Here is a 21518-nt window from a genome sequence, read left to right as displayed (position 1 = left end):
TCATAAACCAATCTTTCCTCAGTCATAACGTGATCTCCCTGACCTCCCTCGCCCCCCCCCCCCGCTCCGCGTTTCTTTGCAGCAGCTTTCATGTGGACATTAAACTAAGCACACCGAGTGTGGCGAAGGATAGGTGGGGAACACAGGAAGTAAGGTTCAGGCTTGAAGCCTGATTATGACTGGCTCAAGTTTAGACTTGGACAAACCATTCAAGTTTTTCAACAAAAGCATAGTAAAAATCAAGTTTCAGAAAATGATGCTGGCAAACACTTTTCTCTCGCTCGGTACTACTCTCGGAGGGTGCACTAGGACAGGATTTGTCAAGGACTCAGTCCGAACTATACTGCCGTTGAAGTTTTGGGAAAAACGGGGTTCTCTGAAGGCGAAGTTAAAGCAAACATCCACTTATTACTTTAATCATTCAGCAAACGTTTACTAGGCGACAAACTTAAGCCCAACTTTTCATTTTTAAACTTGAAGCCCATCCTCTCAGCCTCGCTACTTTTTCCTGTCCTAGTTCGGGAACCTTTGCACCGGAAAGCAGCCGCTACTGGGTCGATCCCGCGCCGGGAACGAGCTCAGGGGCTGACCCCGCCCACCGGAAGTCCCTGGAGGGGCGGGGCCTCGGCGAGCGCGCGTTTCTCGGCCCAGGGAGGCGCGTGCGTGCGTCCTTGCGTGCGTGCGCCTGGGAAAGGATGGGCGGGGCTGAGGAGAGCGGCAGCCCCGCCCCGCCCCGCCCTTCGGAGTCCAGCCAGCCTTGCGCCTGCGAGCGGGCCCGTGAGGGTTGCTCGGAGCTGCTGACGGATCTCGGGGACCGCAGCGCCCGGACGCCGGACACACTCTCCGGCCCGAGGACAAGGTTTGGGGGACAAGCATGCATTTTCGCACACTGGACTTTTTCTTACCGTTTTCCAAGTATTAGTGGTTTCCTGCAAGACGCACCTTCCCGAAATAGTGCGGTGCTTTAGCGTGACGTTCCTCCCGTGCCAAGCGATGTATTAAACTTGGACCTTCTAAGCTACCCCGTTCTTGATCGCGCCAAGCTCTTCATAGGCTCGTTATACCGTGGCTCGTTAGCAGACAAACAAACAGCTATCCTAATTCCTTTGAGGAAAACTGGCCCGCGCAGACTCCCCAGATGTCAATTCGAAGAATGTCGACCACCTTTTAGGTAACACGTAAGGTTTGACTCAGTTTAGATCTAGACTTGGGATTTGTAGATGCTTGGGAAGACACTGGGTTGAGTTTTTCCTTTATTACAAAACAAAAACTTTTCCCTTTGTTCCATGAAAATAGTTTTTTGTTCTTTGTTTTAAAGCAGCTCCAATGCATTCACGAATATCTGGAAAATACAAGAGAGCAAAAGAAAACGAAACGAAAACCACCCAGAGTTCCATTACCCAAACTGAACCAAAAATCATCTATGGGCCTATTGGGGCCTATTTCCACGTGAAATATTTCTTGTACTCCTGTATGGAATGTGATAGTTTGCTTTTCCACGTAACATGCCTATCTTTTTTTTTTTTTTTTTTTTTTTTTTGCGGTACGCGGGCCTCTCACTGTTGTGGCCTCTCCCGTCGCGGAGCACAGGCTCCGGACGCGCAGGCTCTGCGGCCATGGCTCACGGGCCCAGCCGCTCCGCGGCATGTGGGATCTTCCCGGCTCGGGGCACGAACCCGTGTCCCCTGCATCGGCAGGCGGACTCTCAACCACTGCGCCACCAGGGAAGCCCCATGCCTATCAATTTTTACATAATTCTAGCTTTAGTAAATGTCTTCGTAACTACACGATGGCCCTTTCTTTAGTTACTGGGTGTCCAGTAGGGTCAGTGTTGCTCTGTTGTGTGTGACTCTGATGAGGCAGTGTCTCCAATGGTGTTCAGAACGTGACCATTCAGGTCAGGAAGACCTGGGCTTCACCACGTGTTTAATCTTTGGAGCCTCACTTTACACCTCAGTAAGGTGAGCGTAATCATTCCCATCATGTCGGATTATTACAAGAATTAAATGAAATAATGAGTGAAAGTCCCTGGAGCATGTATTGATAAATACTAGCTATTTCTATAGGCAAGGTTTTTTTTTTTTAGTTTGTTTCTTTTGTTCTGATTTTTTTGTTTAGTTCCAGATTTTGTATGTAGTTACATACAATTGCTACACTGGGTGTAAGGGGTTTTATACACAGCTTTTCATAATTTTATTACGTAACACATAAATAATACATAAATTAGAAGCACTTTTTGCAGTAAGAAAAAATGAAAATTGTAATCCTACTCCCTGTAGATAATTATTATTCACATTTTATAATAGGGCTAGCTAGCCTTTCTCACTTTTTTATACTTGTATTCGTATATTAATGACATGTTAAAAACTGCAATTGCATTATGAACGCAGTCTCATAACGGGCCAAGGATAGCGAAGAGGCCAGTGTGGAGAGAGTGCAGTGATTACAGGAGTAGGAAGTAAAGCTGGAAAGGGAGTTTGTAGGATTTGGATTTCACTTAAAATTTATTGGACGGAGTAAGTGCAGGGTTGAAGAATGGCATAATTTATTTTAGAATGTTTTCTTGGCTGCTCCAAGGAGCTAGACAGCCGGGGACCTGGGGAGGAAAGGTGGAATCCAGTTAAGAGTGTAACTCAGTAATCCTGGTGAGTAGAGGTGGTGGCTTAGAACAGGGTGAAAGTGGGAAAAAGTGGTTGGATCCTGGATATATTTTGAAAGGACAAGCTGTAGAATTCCCTGATCGATTGGATGTGGGGTGTGAGAGACGGTGACTTAAAGGTATTTTGGCTTGAGCAGATATAATGCAATTGCCACTTAGAGCAGATTTAATTGGTGGGGATTGGGGGCAAATGAAGAGTTCTGTTTCAGTCATATTATGATTTCAGAGTCTATTAGATGTCTAATTGTAAGTGGGGTCTTAAAGACTTCAATTATTGTTGTCCATTTTCCCCTTCATTTCTATCAGTTTCTGCTACATGTATTTTGGTTCTTTGTTATTAGGTTCACGCATGTTTATAAACATTATATCCTATTGGATTGACACTTTCATCATTACAAAATGTCCCTCTTTTTCTGTAGTATTTTGTCTGACATTAGCACAGTCATTCCCACTTTCTGTGGTTGCTGCTTGCGTGATTTTTACTATGAAATCAAGTATATCTCTGTAGACAGCATGTAGTTGGGTCTTGTTTTTTAAAATCTATTCTAATCTCTGCCTTTTGATTAGAGATTGTTTAATCCACTCACATTCAATGTTATTGACATAGTTGGATTTATGTCTATGATTTTACTTTTCTGTATGTCTCATGTCTTATTGTGCCTTTGTGCCTCCTTTACTGTTTTCTTTTGAATCAAGTGAATATTTTCTAATGTAGCAGTTTAATCTCTAAGTGATTTTTCTCCCACTATTTTAGTTATTTCCTTTGTGGTTGCTCTAGGGCTTACCACATACATCTTAACTTACCAGAATTAGCTCCAAATTTGTACTAACGTAATTCCAATGAGATTAAAAACCTTACTCCAGTATAGGTTTGTTCTATTTGCCTATTTTTTGTGGTATAATTATTATATATATATTGTATCTATAAATGTTACAAACCCAACAGTACATTGTTATGCTGATTACTTTATATCTTTTAAGGAAACTGAGAGAAGAAAGGAAAGCAATACATATTTACAGTTGACCTTGAACAACACTGTGGGTCCACTTATACGTGGATTGTTTTCAATGAATACTGCAGTACTACGTGATCCGTGCTTGGTTGAATTCATGGGTGCAGAACCTTGGATATGGAGGGCCAACTGTAAAGTTATAACACGTTTTCAACTGCGAGGGGGGTCAGTGCCCTTAATACTACATTGCTCAAGGGTCGACTGTATAGCTTTTATTATGTATGACCTTCTTAGTTATCATTTCTGGTTCTCTTTATTTCTTGTTTTTATGGATCCAAGTCACCATCTGGAGTAATTTCTTTAGCTCAGTACAGCCTTGCTTCTACCCACCTCCTTTGTACTGCTGTGAGCAAATGTTACATTTCTATTCTATATGTTATAGACCCAACAATACATTTTATTATTTATACACATAAAATGTATTGTTTTATACAATTGCTTTTTTTCATGTGTGCATCTTTAAAACAACTTTATGGAGGTATGATTTGCATATCATAAAATCACCCATTTTAAGTGCACACTTCAGTGATTCTTAGCAAATTTCCATAATTGTGAACCATCACCATAATCCAGTTTCAGAACATTTTCATCACCCCTGTGGTATTTCCTCATGCCCACTGGCAGTCACTCGCCATTCCCACCCCTGCTCCCAAGCGACCATTAATATACTTTCTTTCTCTATGGATTTGTCTTTTCTCGGCAATCATTGTATTTTTCTTTTTCAATTTTATAGTACATTCTCAATTTTGTACAACTACTACCTCTGTCTAGTCCCAAATATTTTCATCACTCCAGAATAAAGCCTGTACCCACTAAGCTGTTTGTCCCCATTCCCCTATCCACCCAGCCCCTGGCAACCACTGGTCCGTATCCTGTTGCTATGGAGTCATCTATTTTGGATATTTTATCTATATGGAATAATATATTATGTGACCAGTTGAATCTGTCTTCTTTTACTTGTTTTAGAGGTTGATTCACATTGTAGTATGTATCAGTACTTCACTTCTTTCTATGGAGGAATAATATTCGATTGTATGAATATATACAATTGTTTTTTAAATCTCTTAAGAGAAGAAACAAAAAGGCATTTATGCTGTCTTTTGTAATTACCTAATTACCAGTGCTGTTTGTTTTTATGTGTTGATTCAGATTACTGTCTGTGGTCACTTTCTTTTAGCCTAAAGAACTTCCTTTAGTATTTCTTGTAGGGTGGGACTTCCAGCAGCAAATTCTCAGTTCTTGTTTATCTGGAAGTTTCTTTATTTCATCTTCATTTTTGAAAGATAACTTTTTAGATATACTATTATTGGTTGACAGGTTTTTATTTGACCCTTTTTTTTTTAATTTGTTTATTTTATTTTTGGCTGTGTTGGGTCTTCGTTGCTGCGTACAGGCTTTCTCTAGTTGTGGTGAAGGGGGGCTACTCTTCATTGCAGTGCGCAGGCTTCTCACCGTGGTGGCCTCTCCCGTTGAGGAACACGGGCTCTAGGCGCACGGGTCTCAATAGCTGTGGCACTTGGGCTCAGTAGTTGTGGCACGTGGGCTCCGTAGTTGTGGCTCACAGGCTCAGTAGTTGGGGCTCGTGGGCCCTAGAGCACAGGCTCAGTAGTTGTGACGCACAGGCCCAGTTGCTCCGCGGCATGTGGGATCTTCCCGGACCAGGCCTTGAACCCGTGTCCCCTGCATTGGCAGGCGGATTCTTAACCACTGCACCACCAGGGAAGCCTGTTTGACCCTTTTGAATATGTTATTACTCTGCCTCCTGCCTTCCATTGTTTCTGCTGAGAAACCTGCTGTTAATCTCATTGAGGTTAACTTTTTTTGGGCCACATCGCATCTTAGTTCCCCAACCAGGGATCAAACCCGTGCCCCCTGCAATGGAAGCTTGGAGTCCTAACCACTGAACCACCAGGGAAGTCCCAGTGTCCCCTTTAAATGATGAATTGTTTTTCTCTTGCTGCTTTGAAGATTTTCTCCTTGTGTTTGGCTTTCAGCAATTTTACTGTGATGTGTTTATATGTGGATTTCTTTTGCGTTTATTCTACTTGGAGTTCTTTGTTCTATGGCTTTTCAATAAATTTGGGAAGCTTCCAGCCATTATTTCTTCAAATATTTTTCTGCTCCTTTTCTTCTCTCTCTGGCAATCTCATTACACGTATGTTGGTGTGCTTTAGAGTGTCGCACAATCCTAAGGCTCTGTTCATTCTTTCAAAAATTCTTTTTTCTCTCTGTTTTCTGATTGCATAATTTCTATTGATCTATTGTCAAGTTTACTAATTTTTTTTTCTGCCAGTTCCAATCTACTGTTGAGCCCCTCTAATGAGGTTTTCATTTCAATTATTGTATTTTTCAACTCCGGAATTCCCGCTTGTTTTTTAAAAATAATTTCTCTTTATTGATATTCTGTATTCGATGTGACATTGTCATCAGACCTTACTTCTTTAACCATGTTTCCTTTAGTTCTTTGAACATGTTTACAGTGGCAACTTTGAAAGCCGCTGGTAAGTCCAGCATCTAGTTACTCTCACAGGCGGTTTCTATTGCCTGCTTTTTTCCCATGGTGTGGGGTCATACTTTCCTGTTTCTCTGCATGCCTTGTAACCTTTTGCTGGAAGTTGGCATGTTTTAGCAACTCTGGTTACTGGTTTCCACCCTTCTCCAGTCTTGTTATTATCATATGCTTGTTCATTTGTTTAGTGACTCAGTTATTCTAGTGAAGTCTGTTCCTTCCTCCCCCCATGCTGTGTGAAGTCTCTGGTGTTGCTCCTGAGGGAGTGCAGCCTTGCGGATTCCTACAGTCGCTCTGGGATGACAGTGGTTTTGGAAAGGTTCCCTTTGCCTGTTTCTTATACTGGCCATACCCCGGTGTGTTAAGCTCCACTAGGTGCTGGCTGACTGCTGTATTGTTTTCAACATTACCCTGGGGCATAAATGGGTCCACAGACTAAACCAATCAAATTCAGGGACATTTAACAGGATACTTTCTAAGGTCACTGTCTGAGATTTGACTGAGATCTGACTCAAGGTGGGTTCCTACCACCAGTCTCTATCCCTGGTTCTCTGTTACAAACGGCTGGCCTACAGTTTAACCTCCGTATGCAATGATTCTACCAATCTCCTCCGGGTTGTGTTTCCCCACATCCTCCACTGTTCTGAGAGCATCGGGAAGCTCGAACTTCCTCTCCTCTGTTGCAGATGAAGCCAGTTCTTTTGGGAGGAGATGAGAGGCTGTCTGTTATACAGCCTCCTGTAGCCTCCTGGCAAAGTCTCTGATCCAGGACTCTGGAGCTGGGAGTCGGGCAGTGACACGCCTCTCTCTGAGTGACACTGTGTTAGGGGCTGGGCGCTCGGCGGAAGGGGACAACGGTAGCCACAGGTCCTCTCCTTCTCCCAGTGCCTCTGCCTTGGGACCATGGCAAAGGCAGTCAGGGCCCCAGTATTCTCAGTGGTGCCACACTTGAGGTGTAAAGCCTTCAGTCCACAAACGGGAGCTGGGCAGAAGAAAGTCCTCTCCTCTTGGCTGCATCTCCTGGAACTTAGCCTGAGGAACAGGGAGCTGGGGGCAGAATGAGAAAGGCTGACAGCTCCAGAAGATGGCCCTCTGCCTGGGAGCTGGGGGACAGGGAGCCCCGTGTTTTGGGTGACACCAGGCTGGGGTGGAGTTTCTGTCTCTCTGATTTGGGAGGGTGTGAAGGAGGGAGCAGGTGTTGGTTCAAATACCACAAACTCTCGCTGATTTTACCAAATTATAGTAGATTTTCTTTTTTTTTTTTTTAAAGATGTTGGGGGTAGGAGTTTATTTATTTATTTTTGCTGTGTTAGGTCTTTGTTTCTGTGCGAGGGCTTTCTCTAGTTGCGGCGCGCGGGCTTCTCACTATTGCGGCCTCTCTTGTTGTGGAGCACAGGCTCCAGACGCGCAGGCTCAGTAGTTGTGGCTCACGGGCCCAGCCGCTCCGCGGCCTGTGGGATCTTCCCGGACTGGGGCACGAACCTGTGTCCCCTGCATTAGCAGGCAGATTCTCAACCACAGCGCCACCAGGGAAGCCCCTAGTAGATTTTCTTGAATGAGTGTTTCTTCATTTGCTGCATGCCCTTAGGATAATTTCCAGAGACTATAAGTGATTGTTTTAAATACCTTTTATCAGGTTTGCTGGGGAGTGGGTTCATGGAACTCCTCACACTGCAATGCCAGTTAAATGTCTAATTGTAGATGTGAAGTAGGCAGTGGATAGACAGGTCTGGAGTTCAAGGGTGAAAGTAGAGCCGGAGATAGACGTTCTGGAGACATGGCGTGTGCATGCATTTTAAGAATGAGATTGACCAAGCTCACTTAGGTTCTGGGCAAGAAGGTAGATGGAGAAGAGTGTCGGCAAGGTTTTAAAGGCCATGCTTATTTAGGGTGATTGGCAGTAAGCGTTATCACTTAGGTGCCATTAGAGAAAAAACGTTAAGTTCACATAAAGAGTTAGGAGACATTTAACAATTTCCTTAACTGCTCTGCGGCTAAGTAATAACGTGTGGCCTTGAGTGAGTTGTATAATCTCAGTTTCCTCGACTAAAATGAAGGAGTGGAGCTAGGTGATGACGAGAGCCTCATTGTACCTTCCAACTGCAGCCTATTATTCTTTAAAATTGCATAACTACACATTCTTGCTTTCTCCAATTCCAGGTACTTATATAAATTCCTGTACTCAGTGCTGGCAAGAGTTTGGTAAAATGGGCTTGCTTACACACTGCTGGTGGGAATGAATTTAGTAATGTGCTTCAAGATCCTTACGAATGTCAATGCCATTTGCCCCAGTTATTCCTCTTTCAGGGCTTCCCTGGTGGTCCAGTGGCTAAGACTCTGCGCTCCCAATGCAGGGGGCCCAGGTTCGATCCCTGGTCAGAGAATTAGATCCCGCATGCCACAACTAAGAGTTCACATGCTGCAACTAAAAAAAAAAAAAAAAAAAGATGCCACATGTTGCAGTTAAGACCCGGCATAGCCAAATAAATAAATAAATACCAGGCCAAAAAAATCTCCCTCAACTTTACATTTTGTTACAAAGTACTCTATCAGATGCACTCCAGACTTTTTAATATTCACTGTAGGTCTTTCCATGACTGATCAAACTAGAATTTTGATGTATATGTCACTTCTCAGTGACTTCAGAACCTTTTTGAAGTTTAGGGAAAGATGATTTAATTTTTCAGATAAAATTACCTTCTAAGATCTAGGTAAGATCTGCCTAGAAGTCAAAACATTTTGTATTAAAAAATTTTTTGTTATGTTGCAGTTGCAAGCACAGCAATTTGTGCAGTAGATCTCTGTACGCTATGTTCTTCAGTAAGTGAATGGATAAACAAACCGTTGTACATCAGTACAATAGAATACTATTCCAGGATAGTGAGAAATGAACTATCGTGCCACAAAAAGACATGGAGGGTTCTTAAATGCACGTAGCTAAGTAAAAGAAGTCTGAAAAGGCCGAATAGTATATGATTCCAACTATATGACGTTCTGTAAAAGGCAAAACTATGGAGACAGTGGTTGCCAGGGGCCCAAGGGGAGGGAGAGATGAACAGGCTGAACACAGAGGATTTTACGAGAGTGATACTATAATGGTGGATACGTGTCATTGTACATCTGTCCGAACCCATAGAACACACAACACCAAAAGGAACCCTAAAGTAAACTGTGCACTTTAGTTAATAATGTATCAACATTGGTCCATTAATTGTAATGAATGTAGCACACCTATTTAGGACATTAATAGTAGGGGAAACTGAGATGGGGAGAGAGGGAGTATACGATAACATTCTGTACTCTGTGCTCCGTTGTATGTAAACCTAAAACTCTAATAAAGTCTAGTTTTTAAAAAGCTCAGCTGTCAATTTGTGAGGTAGACCTCTGCATGTTTTGAGTGTGTGGGGGAGGTGTCTTTGTGTACGGGGTGGAGTCACAGATAACTAGATGTCATTTCAGCAACATTTTCCCCTCCACATTTACAATAGATTGGTTTTTTTTTTTTTTTTTTTGGCAGTACGCGGGCCTCTCACTGTTGTGGCCTCTCCTGTTGCGGAGCACAGGCTCCGGACGTGCAGGCTCAGCGGCCATGGCTCACGGGCCCAGCCGCTCCACGGCATGTGGGATCTTCCCGGACCGGGGCATGAACCCGTGTCCCCTGCATCGGCAGGCGGACTCTCAACCACTGCGTCACCAGGGAAGCCCTACAATAGATTGTTTTTAAAATTGTGTGCCTTGTAGTTTGAAAATTTAACACCCAACTGTATGTCAGTCATATCTCAATAAAACTGGGGAAAAAAAGGATTTAACACCAGCCTTTTAAAATGCCTTCTTATACGTTCTTTTCTCTTTTTTTTTTTCTATTCATAGGTAGGTCTGTGTTGTTAAATTAATGAATCTGAATTTACATTCCAGTACGTTTCCTGTGATCCTGACATTTACCAGAGGAAAGCATTATGTCCAAATCCTTTTTCCTAGGGTTCCTAGGGGAAGACTTTGAAGCTCAAGTTGCAAGCTTGGGAGAAATACTTTCCTTAGAGACGTGTGGGTGCAAGCTTTGCCAGGTCACGAGCAACACAAAGGACGCCTCCGGAGCCACGTCTTAATTTCCTGTTGAATGATAGGTGCCAGTACGGTTTTGAACCAGAAATGAAAATCGACTCAGATGAAAACTTCAAGTTTTAGAATGCAGATTAGTCAGAAAACAAACAGAATCTGGAAACGATGCCTCTTCTGTTACCAACGTACGTGCTCCCAGACCTAAATTCTGTGTCAGGTCCTAACCCCGGGTGGTCACAGCGACAGTCGTCGTGGGCCCGTGAATCAAGCGCACTGAAGAAGCTGGACAGTTCCTGCTCATGGGCCTTTCTCTCCTGTGGCTAATGTCCTCTGAGCTAAAATCAGGTAGGTAAGATAGAAAGACCCGGCCTGAGTGCTTTATATTATGCTGAATTATGCTGAATTTCTACTATACAATCTCAGAACCTGGGGAGAATTCAGTGTCCAAAGTTGTTTCAAAATGAGAACTGATAAAAGTCAGAAAAGAAGGAAGAAACGGCAATCGAGCTTACCTCTTAAAATGCTGTGATGAAAGAAGCCTTCTGTGTAGCCTGTTTTAGACCACAGTTGTACTAACTTATGTTGTAAATGTCAATAGAGACCTTTCGGATTTACACGTTTCCATTGTAACTGAGATCTAAGTAGAACTTAATGGGAAGACAATTTTCACAGTTTTTCACATGCTACGAAAAGTAATCATCAGCGCTTGATAGGGAAAAAGTTTTCTTGACACAAAGTGATTGGGGGAAACATAGGAATCAGTCATCACAGAAAGGAGTCAGTCATCAGTGTTTTTTAAATTGTCCATAGTGTTTGGCTTTCTGTGAAGCTGAACATGTTAGAAATCTCAGGAGACTTCTCGTTATGATAACTTAAGTCTCTGAACAGTCATTTTTCTGGAAAGTTTAGAGCATTTCTTTTTGGCTGTTGCTGTTCTTATTCACTCAGATGAAATTCAGAAAATCGTATTTTGGATGTGAACAGTCACGGCGCCTGTGTTTCCTAGTGCAGCTGGTTACTATTAGCCCTTTGCAGCTTGCAAAATTTCAGGCAGTTTGATATAATTCAGTATAATCAAAGAGTGTTGGAATAGAAAATGGTTTTCTAGTATATGCATTATATTGTCTCCTCTTAATGTCTGTTTGAATATATGTCCATAATTTTGAAGAGTTAAAAACTTCTCTACGTATCTTGACAAGCCTGCAGTCTATTAGCCATGAGGGCACAGTGGTGAAGAATACAGTTTGGTGCCACTGCCTGGATGGGTACTAGGGTGCCAGCAGTTTTACCACCTTTGATTTTGTACCATCAGTACAGCATCGACACAGCCAAAAACGCAGACGGCATCTCAGTGTCGTTATGAAAGTAGTTTTGACGTTGTAGACCCTATGAAAGGCGTCTGGAAACCCCCAATGGTTGTGGACCACACTTGGAGAACTGCGACGGTAGTTAGAAAAGTTAGTTAAATCGACAGAATAGGGAGGGATGACACTGTGCATTGGCTGACACTGCCAGGGGAGGGTTCCAGCCCCCGGAGGGCAGCGAAACTCATCACTGGTATCAGAGTCGCCAAGGAAAACACAGCGCGGTGTAGCGCTGGATGGACCAACACTTTTACTCGTGTAGAGAAGAGACAGAGGAAGATCAGCTCCAGTAAACAGTGTGTGTTGCTCTCCCACGGCCAGCAGTTCCCCACCCCAGCCGAGGCAGGACGAACGGCCTGCACGCATCTCTCTTGTGCTGCAGCAGAAGGACCCGATCCCTCCCCGAGGAGTCTGAAATACTGAAAGTCTGCGGGTTATCCAGACACCCACTGGAGCGGAGCAAAGGAGCCCACAGTGAGCCTGAAACAGGGAAATACATCCCACACAAGGCCGTAAAAGACCAGGCTGTGTGGGCTCTTTCCCTTGGTGAGGAAGTATCCAGGGAGCGAGCGAGGTCGAAGGGCCGTGGGCAGGAGATTGCCTTTCCCGGCAATTACGTGTGATCTGTTCCCACTCCAGTCTTACCTACTGCTTCTCTTTATCTAACCTCATCCAGTTGCTTTCCTTCTTTTTTTTGGTCAAATTATTTTGCCTTCATGTGTTCTGTAATGTTTTCTCGTTGAAAATTATTATAAAATTTAATCGTGGGGTTCCCTGGTGGCACAGTGGTTGAGAGTCCGCCTGCCGATGCAGGGGACACGGGTTCGTGCCCCGGTCCGGGAAGATCCCACATGCCGCGGAGCGGCTGGGCCCGTGAGCCATGGCCGCTGAGCCTGCGCGTCCGGAGCCTGTGCGCCGCAACGGGAGAGGCCGCAACAGTGAGAGACCCGCGTACCGAAAAAAAAAAAAAAATTTAATCGTATAGATGTTTGCTTTTAAAAATTAATAGTGGAGGAAATGAGGCCTCATTTAAAAATTATAACCAGCTAGCAGTCAATCCAAAGTAGTAAGTAAGTGCTGGATAGCTACCTATTACAAGTGTCCTCAAGACTGAAGAAAGGATAAAATCAAAACTTCCGGGACTCATGCCATCTTCATATGTGGGGGCCATGTCGTCGCTTCCAGTCACTGCCCCCTCCTCTTATTTTCTGCCTACTTAGAGCCTTTCGCCACTTTCACAAACTATTTGGCATAAACAATGCTGAATCCTGCCTACTTTGGGCGCTTGTTAAACTGATGACCGACTTCCTGTTGTCGATAGGATTATCAATAGAGAATGTAAAAGGCAGAGACATCCGCTACAGAATTGGATTATTTCTCCACTATTTCAACATGGGGAGTATTCCTGTGTTTTTCTCATTCTTGAAAGAGACAACGGCTACTAGACTCGCCCTTTTCACTTCACTGGAGGGACGGACGATCTCACCTCTCTTGAGGGTACCTCTGGTGTACCCTGCTAGAAGGAAGTCACCTGTTTCCTCTGGTCAGTGGGCACTGCCTCAAGTTATAAGTTCTAGGTAGTATTCTGGGGAGAATTTGAATTGCTTTGGATTAACTGTCCTGATGTGTAAGAATGGCTTGTAAACTCTGAAATGGTATACACTGGAGAGGGGCCAGCGAGACGATTTCTAATTTTTGACTACACGTAAGTTCATTCATCTTGCCAGGGACGAAACTTACAGATGTCAGATTATAAATATTGCTGCGACAAGAAACCATCTATAGACTATCTGAAACATTCTGCTGCCTTACTCATCTTATTTGGATAACATGAGTGGTTTCCCTAAATACTCAAGTCATGTGAAAAGTACTTTGCAATCTGTAAGTGTATGTACAAATAATAGCTACTGGAAGGTAATAAAGTAAGAGGAAGACATGAGAACAAGGGTGAAACACTTGCAAGAAAGAGGAGGCTGCCTAACACACAGACATGAGGGTGATGTGACTATGCAAGGGGACTTTGATCTTCAAGACAGGATTTCCATCTTTCAGTGTTGCTCCCTTTTATAAACTGTAACTTGGTTCTTGTGCTTTTTTCATCCATACAGGACTTAGTTTTGATAGGATATATATGAATCTGTAAATATATAGGTACAGATTTATATTGTATCTGTACTAACTACAATTCATAGAGTTAAAATGAGTATTTCTGATTGGTCTTCATTATCATTTTGAAGATTACAGATCATCTAAATATACTATATATATTCCTGAACTTTTTTTTTTTGACAGATAAAAATTTGCCTGAGATTCCCAAGCATCTCAATGCCCATACCCACAATTCCTACTCACATTTGTCCAATGAATGTGAAGAAAACAAAACAAAATAACGACAGCAACAAGATTGCATCAATATGCGAGTGACTTGCTGTTAATAGGTAAACTAGAAACCATGGAAAACTATAAAGTGAAAAATAAGTTATCTATGATCCTACCACCAAGAAATAGTCCCTATATTAACATTTTGATATTTCCTTCCAGTCCCTCTTTTTCTGGCTTTTTCCTTAAAAACAGTTTTTTGGGTTTTTTTAGATCTAAAGTGACACGTAGGTTATTTTTAGTCAGTTAAGATTTAGGTAGAACCAGTGAAGGAGGGCAAAACTTAATGGATGAAATAAAAAAGCTTTAAAACTTTTTAATTAAAATATTCTGTATTACTATTTAAAAAACAGACCTTGAATTTAGACATAGAAGTACAGAACCACACTCCCCCCAACCGTATACTTTCTTGCCTTTTAATCAGTGTGTTTTATGAATATACCAACAACATCCTGAGGTGTATGAAAATACAGAAACTCAGACCCTGCTACAGTTGATCCTCTGTGTCTGCAGGTTCTGCATCCATGAAGATTCAACAATATTTGGGGGGGAAATTCCAGAATGTTCCAAAAAGCCATACTCGAATTTGCTGCACATTGGCAACTATTTACAAAGCCTTTACATTGTGTTAGGTATTATAAGTAATTTAGAGACGATTTAAAGTATACTGGAGGATGTGCATAGGTTATATGCAAATACCACGCCATTTTATATAAGTTACTTGAGCTTCCATGGATTTTGGTATCTGAGGGGGCCCTGGAACCAATCCCCTGCAGATACCAAGGGACGGTTATAATTATTTTTCACTTTATTGCTACTAACATATTTTAGAAGGTTTTGAAATACTATAATAGTTGTTTTTCAGGTATTCATAAACATATTTTACACAATAATATGTGTCTTTCACAGAAGCTTTCAGTTTACTTCTTGGTGTTCTCATAACATTCTTCAACCCTTTCTATATAATTTTTTGTTTGGATTAGCTCCTCTCTTTGGAAAACCTTGCAACAGAAGGAGGATGGACCCCACCCAGAAACTGGTTCTGATGTTGAGACGGATGACACCACCATCACGCCAAGTGAGTATGGAAAAGCTTATTTACTGAAACTGTCTATAAAACAGAAAATCAGGGACATAGAAAATAGACTGGTGGTTGCCAAGGGGGAGGGGGTGGGGGAGGGTAGGAGTGGGAGTTTAGGATTAGCAGATGCAAACTGGTATATATAGAATGGATAAACAAGGTCCTACTGTATAGCACAAGCAACTATATTCAATATCCTGCGATAAACCATAATGGACAAGACTATGAGAAAGAATGTACATATATATATATATGCATCACTGAGTCACTTTGCTATACAGCAGTAATTAACACAACATTGTAACTATACTTCAGTAAAAAATAAATTAAAAAAAAAGTTTATTTACATAGTCAGGTTTTCTGGGGCGAGCAGCCGCTGGCTCCCAGCCTGGTTTGAAAGTGGCTCAAGAGAGCAGGGGAGGGCGACTGCCTTGGTTTGGCGTAGGGTCCCCACGACCCAGCCTGGGCTTGTGTGGTTTGAACTTGCACCAAAGTAGGAGCATTCGATGCTCTCATCAGCTTGCTCAGATGTGGGGCACAGGGGAGGGATATGGGAGGGGGGCTTGGACACTGTCTGTAGTCAAACATGGAAATTGGAATCAGACTGTGTATGCCAAATCTACCTTCCTGACCATTTGTGTAAATAGTTTTGAGGAATCTATTTTCTGTAGCATAGTTTAGGAGAATGATAACAATGTAATAGTGATGGTAGCTGACATGTATACTTACTGTGTGCCAGACACTGTAATCACTGCTTTACACATATTAGTTCATTTAATCTTATAATCAGTCTATGCAGTAGGCAATAGTATCTTCATTCTACAGATGAAAAATCTGCAAACAGAGAGGTGAGGTAATTTTCCTAAGCTCACATAGCTAGTGAGTGGCAGAGACGGGATTTGAAAACAAGTAAAGACAAATTACCTTTAATTCTTTTTTCTTTCTGATTGTTTGCACTGGCCTCCAATATTCCATGTTAATTAAAAAGATTTTAAGAATAATGAACTTTGAATCACTTCCAATTTGTCTGTGTGAATTCGAGCAAATTTTGGGTCCTGGGAAATGCTCTTCCAAGGGAACATGTATTTCTGCTTCTTTAATTTAACAACTTAGCAACATACCATTCCTACTGAATGATCCCGCACAGTTATAATTTTGTCCCTTTTTCATTGTGTTAGGATATAATATACATCTCTCTATTTTTTTAATAAAGTTAGATTTCAGAAAACATGAAAGAGGGAATACAACTGCCCACGTCTTTAATTAATTTGTACTGTCCTTGAGTTGGTAATTTATGGAGGAAAAAACTGGTACAGACTTTTATCTTCTTAGTGATGTGACTTTTTCTCACTAATCTCCTTAACGATTTTTTTTCTGCTCTTTTAAATGTTTAGCTAATTGCTATCTAAATATCACTCGTGGGAAGTTTGTTACTTTTAGCTCTGTGACTTAAGATACAATATTTGGTTAGAAAGGTGGTTGATAATAGTTTTTAGGTAAATACATATCTAGTAGAGACTTTTAAAATAATAATTTAACTTTTCTAAACTTTGTATAAAAATAAATCTAATCATGAAGTGCTTTGAGAACTTAAAAAGCATTACTGAATACAGCTGACTGCTTTTAGGAGAGCATCTTATTTTAACTGTTCAGGCTACTTTGAGACATTTTTTATTTCAATGCCCTTCTAAAGTCAATATTAACTATATGCGACTAATTGCATTTTTCTTGAAATCTGTTATAAAACAATTTCTTGCATAGGAAATGTACTTTCAGTAAAGGGAACAGTTTTTTTCTTTGATGTTTTGTTTTAGACATTGAGTGGTTTTAGCTTGTCCAGGGGATTTTTTTCATTATGGTGTGAGATAAGAGTCAAGAGTCTTTTTTTTTTAAAGTCTATCACATGGATTTCCAGTTGTTCCAACACCATTAAGTTACCTTTGTCTTTGTGCTGAGAAATCAAATGGCCGTATATGCATGGGTATAGTTTTGAACTGCCTGTTCTTTTCCATCGGTCAACATTTCTATTCCTACACCAATTCTGCACTGCCTTAATTACTGTATCTTTGCAGCAAGTTTTGACATTAGGTGGTATAAGATGTCCAACTTTGTTATTTTTCAAAATTGCTTGGCTATTCTAGGTCCTTTCCATTTCCACTCCCACATAAATTTTAGAATCTGTCAATTTTTACTTGTCTGAGAAACTGTTTACTTCTCCTTCCCTTTTTTAAAAGAGTTTTTAAAAATTGTGGTAAAATATACATACCTTTTATCATCTTAACTGTTCATAAGTGTAACTTCAGTGGCATCACTTACATCCACAGTCCTGTGTACTCATCCCCACTATCTGCACCCAACATAGACTCTGTCATCATCCCCAACATAGACTCTGTTCCCAGGAAATACCAACTCCTCCTTTTCTCCTCCCCACCCCCCTGGCAACCTCTTTTCTGATCTGTGTCTGTGAATTGCCTATTCTAGCTACCTCGTCTCAATGGAATCATACAGTATCTGTCCTTCTGTGTCTGGCTTATATCACTTAGTGAGACCTCATGGATATCTTCAAGGTCCATCCATGTTGTAGCATATATAAGCATTTAATTCCTTTTTATGGCTGAATAGTATCCCTTTGTGTAATATATATACACCACACTTTGTTTATCCATTCATTTATTGATGGACACGGTTGTTTCCACCATTGAGAATAGTGCTGCTGTGAACATGGGTGTGGAGATGCCTGTTTGAATCCCTGCTTTCAATCGTTTTGGATATACAGTTGACCGTTGAATGCAGGAGTTAGGGGTGCTGACCCTCCTACAGTTGAAAATCAGCATCTGACTTTTATTTTTTTTAAATAGGTGCAAAGTTTATTTTATATTTTTCAATATATTATTTTTTTTAATATTTTATTTTATACTGGAGTATAGCCGATTAACAATGTTGTGATAGTTTCAGGTGCACAGCAAAGGGACTCAGCCATAAATATACATGTATCCATTCTCTCCCTAACTCCCCTCCCATCTATTTTTTAAAAAATATTTATTTATTTATTTGGCTGCGTTGGGTCTTAGTTGCAACATGCGGGCTCTTTGTTGGGGCGTGCGGGCTTCTCTCTAGTTGTGGCTCCCGGGCTCTAGCGCGCATGGGCTTAGTTGCCCAGCGGCACGTGGGATCTTAGTTCCCCAACCAGGGAGCAAACCTGCGTCCCCTGCATTGGAAGGCGGATTCTTAACCACTGGACCACCAGGGAAGTCCCAGCTTCTAACTTTATAGTCAGCTCTCCATATCAGTGATTCTATATCCTTGAATTCGACCAACGATGGATCATGTAGTACTGTAGTATGTATGTATCGAAAAAAATAAATGTCAATTTGTTATACTCCACACATAAGTGGACCCTTGCAGTTCAAACCTGTGTTGTTCAAGGGTCAACTGTATACCTAGGAGCAGAATTCCTGGGTCATATGGTAATTCTAGATTTAATTTTTTGTGGAACTGCCAAGCAATTTTCACAATGACTGCACCTTTTTCCTTCATTTTTTTTTTTTTTTGGTAGCACCGCGTCTTAGTTGCAACAGGCAGACTCCTTAGTTGCAGCACGTCCTTCACTTTTTTTTTCTTAAAGCTAGATTTATTCTATTTTAAATACTATCCTTTATTATATTCCGTACTTCTTATTTTATTTTTTATTTTATTTTTTTTACATCTTTATTGGAGTATATTTGCTTTACAATGGTGTGTTAGTTTCTGCTTTATAACAAAGAGAATCAGTTATACATATACATATGTTCCCATATCTCTTCCCTCTTGCGTCTTCCTCCCTCCCACCCTCCCTATCCCACCCCTCTAGGTGGTCACAAAGCACCGAGCTGATCTCCCTGTGCTTTGCGGCTGCTTCCCACTAGCTATCTGTTTTACGTTTGGTAGTGTATTGCATGTCTTTCTTTCTCTCTCCCACCCTCCCTCCCTCCCTTCCTTTCTCCCTCTGAGGCTTGCGGGATCTTAGTTCCCCGACTATCTGGGATCGAACCCGCCACGCCTGCAGTGGAAGCTCGGAGTCCTAACCACTGGACCTCCAGGGAATTCCCTTGCATGTCTTTCTTGTTTAAACCTAGCAAACTCCACTTAGTTGTAGGATAACTTTTCATATTAAGCAAAATTAAATTCTAGCATACAAGTAAATAGAACAGAGAAAAGTCAGACTATTTTAGGTTTGAAAGGGTGGGTAATTACAGTGGACATAAGAAGCTAATTTAATTTGTCTAACTGTTCCTTTAAAGAAATTTGGAAGAAAGAAGAAAGGGAAAATAAAACAAAACAAAGTCTTGTCACCCCAAATTCTAACCTTAATGCTCTGTCTTCTCCCGTGTCTTTTTACTTACTTAGCTTGGCAACCACACCCAAGGGCACGCACTGGACCCGCTTCTCTCCCAAACTCAGTAATTCAAACACCCTCTCCCAACCACAACCGCTATGAGCGTTTTCAGTCTCAGTGTGATCAGTGGGAGAAACCGCTGACTTCTCCGTTTCCTCTTTTCTTTCTGCTCCTCTCCTGCCTGGTGTAGATTCCATGTTACATTATTTCATTTGCTCTTTCTTGATTATGTGGGCCACTCCCTTTTCTCTCTGTCTTTCCCAGCTCCCGTCTCCTAAAATCCTCACCCAGAAGAAACTTTGTAATTACCATCCCTGGTAGTTACATTCTGGGTTGGTGCTTTTTTTTCCTGCAACACTTAAAATATTTCATTCCACTGTTTTCATGCTTGCATGGTTTCTGGTGAGAAATCTGATATAATTCATATCCTTATTTTGCTATGGGTAAAGTGTTCTTTTTCTCTGGCTTCTTTCAAGATGTTTTCTTTGTCTTTGATCTTCTGCAGTTTGAATATGATATGCCGAGGTGTTTTGGTATTTATCCTGCCTCCTGTTGTCTGCGATTCCTGGATCTGTGGTTTGGTGAATGTCATTGATTTTGGAAAAGTGTCAGCTGTTATGACTTTGAATATTTCTTCTGTTCTTTCTTCTCTTTCTTTTCTTCCTGGCAGTTCCGTTACACTACGTTATACCTTTTGCAGTGGTCTCATATTTTGTGGATATTCTATTTCATTTTTTTCCATTCTTTTTTCTCCTTGCATTTTAGTTTTTTAAGTTTCTATTGATTGGTTTTCAACCTCTGATTCTTTCCTTGTCCATTCTGTCTACAGGCCCATCCATTCTTCACTTCTGTTACAGTGGTTTTGATTTCTAGACTTTCTTTTTGATTCTTTCTTAGTGTTTCCGTTTTCCTACATACACTACCTATCCTTACATGTTGTCTACTTTTCTCATTATTAGCGTATTAATCATAGTTATTTAAAATTCTTTTTTTTGTTGTTGTACGCGGGCCTCTCACTGCTGTGGCCTCTCCCGTTGCGGAGCACAGGCTCCGGACACAGGCTCAGCGGCCATGGCTCACGGGCCTAGCTGCTCCGCGGCATGTGGGATCTTCCGGGACCGGGGCATGAACCGGCGTGCCCTGCATCGGCAGGCGGACTCTCAACCACTGCGCCACCAGGGAAGCCCTATTTAAAATTCTTGATCTAATAATTCCAAATTTCCTGCCGTATCTGAGTTGGCTTCTGATGCGTGCTTTACCTCCTCACACTGCATTTTTTCCTTTCAGCATGCCTTAAAATTTTTTGTTGAAAGCTGTATATGATAAAATGAGATAGATATGCCTTTAATGAGATTTTATGTTTATCTGGCTTAGAGTTAGGCTGTGTTTACTGTTGGCTGCAGCTGTGGTGTCAGGGGTTAAAATCTCCTCTAGTGCCCTTGTTTTTGTGTCCCCTATTGTCTCCGGTATTCCTAGAGACTCCTTAAAGAAGTTCTGACACTTGCTGTTAATTTAGCTGTAATCCCCTGTGATTATAGAGGAGCTCTATTGATTTTGTGGTAAGGTATGTGGGGGGAGAAGCAATCTATTGTCCGTATTTGCCTTTGCCCACTTTGAAGGCTACAGGAGGACGGAGCTGTTTCCCTGCCCTTTGGCCAGTTAGGCGAAGGTAAAACCCCAGCCAGTAGGCTCTGGTAAAACAGTTTCCCTTGTTAACAAGAATAAAATACTCTGGGTGCACTTTTATGTGGTTCATTTCCCAATCCCCTCCTGGAAGCACAAAAGGATTTTTGTCTGACCTTTTCAGTGGTAGGATTCCAGGAGGTAAAACTCATGTAAGTATGGGATCCCCCCGCCCCAAGAATGGGCTCTCTTAGGATATTTTAACTCTCAAGCTTCTCCGCACTAAGCCTCCAGCAATTTATCAATTACAGTTTAAAGTGTTCTTTCCAATACTGGCACCAGCTGCCAGCTTCTGCTCCTAGGTATTTGTTCCCAGTAAGCTGTGATTCTTTGTATCTTAGATTCTTTATATCCTGTCTGTTTCCCCAGCTTTGGGGGCAGCAGTTTTCCCTGTGA

General features: G+C 41.7%; 1 long non-coding RNA gene across 14 annotated transcripts in view; it reads left to right on the top strand.

The window, feature by feature from the left end:
- Positions 1–682: 682 nt before the first annotated feature.
- LOC137231505 (uncharacterized) overlaps positions 683–21518 on the top strand; it is a 79064-nt gene continuing 58228 nt past the window's right edge. For 3 of the 14 annotated variants that reach the window (XR_010946606.1, XR_010946614.1, XR_010946615.1), the window contains exons 1-3: positions 691–1171; positions 10160–10585; positions 14967–15065. This is a non-coding gene — a long non-coding RNA (uncharacterized lncRNA). Of the gene's footprint in view, positions 1172–10096; positions 10586–14966; positions 15066–21518 lie in introns of all 14 variants that reach the window. The other 11 variants (XR_010946607.1, XR_010946608.1, XR_010946610.1 and 8 more) reach the window with 9 other exon arrangements.

This window comes from Pseudorca crassidens, chromosome 10 (assembly GCF_039906515.1).
Source record: "Pseudorca crassidens isolate mPseCra1 chromosome 10, mPseCra1.hap1, whole genome shotgun sequence".
Classification (NCBI taxonomy): domain Eukaryota; kingdom Metazoa; phylum Chordata; class Mammalia; order Artiodactyla; family Delphinidae; genus Pseudorca; species Pseudorca crassidens.
Note: the sequence above shows the minus strand (reverse complement) of the source record. Positions and strands in the feature narration are given on the sequence as shown.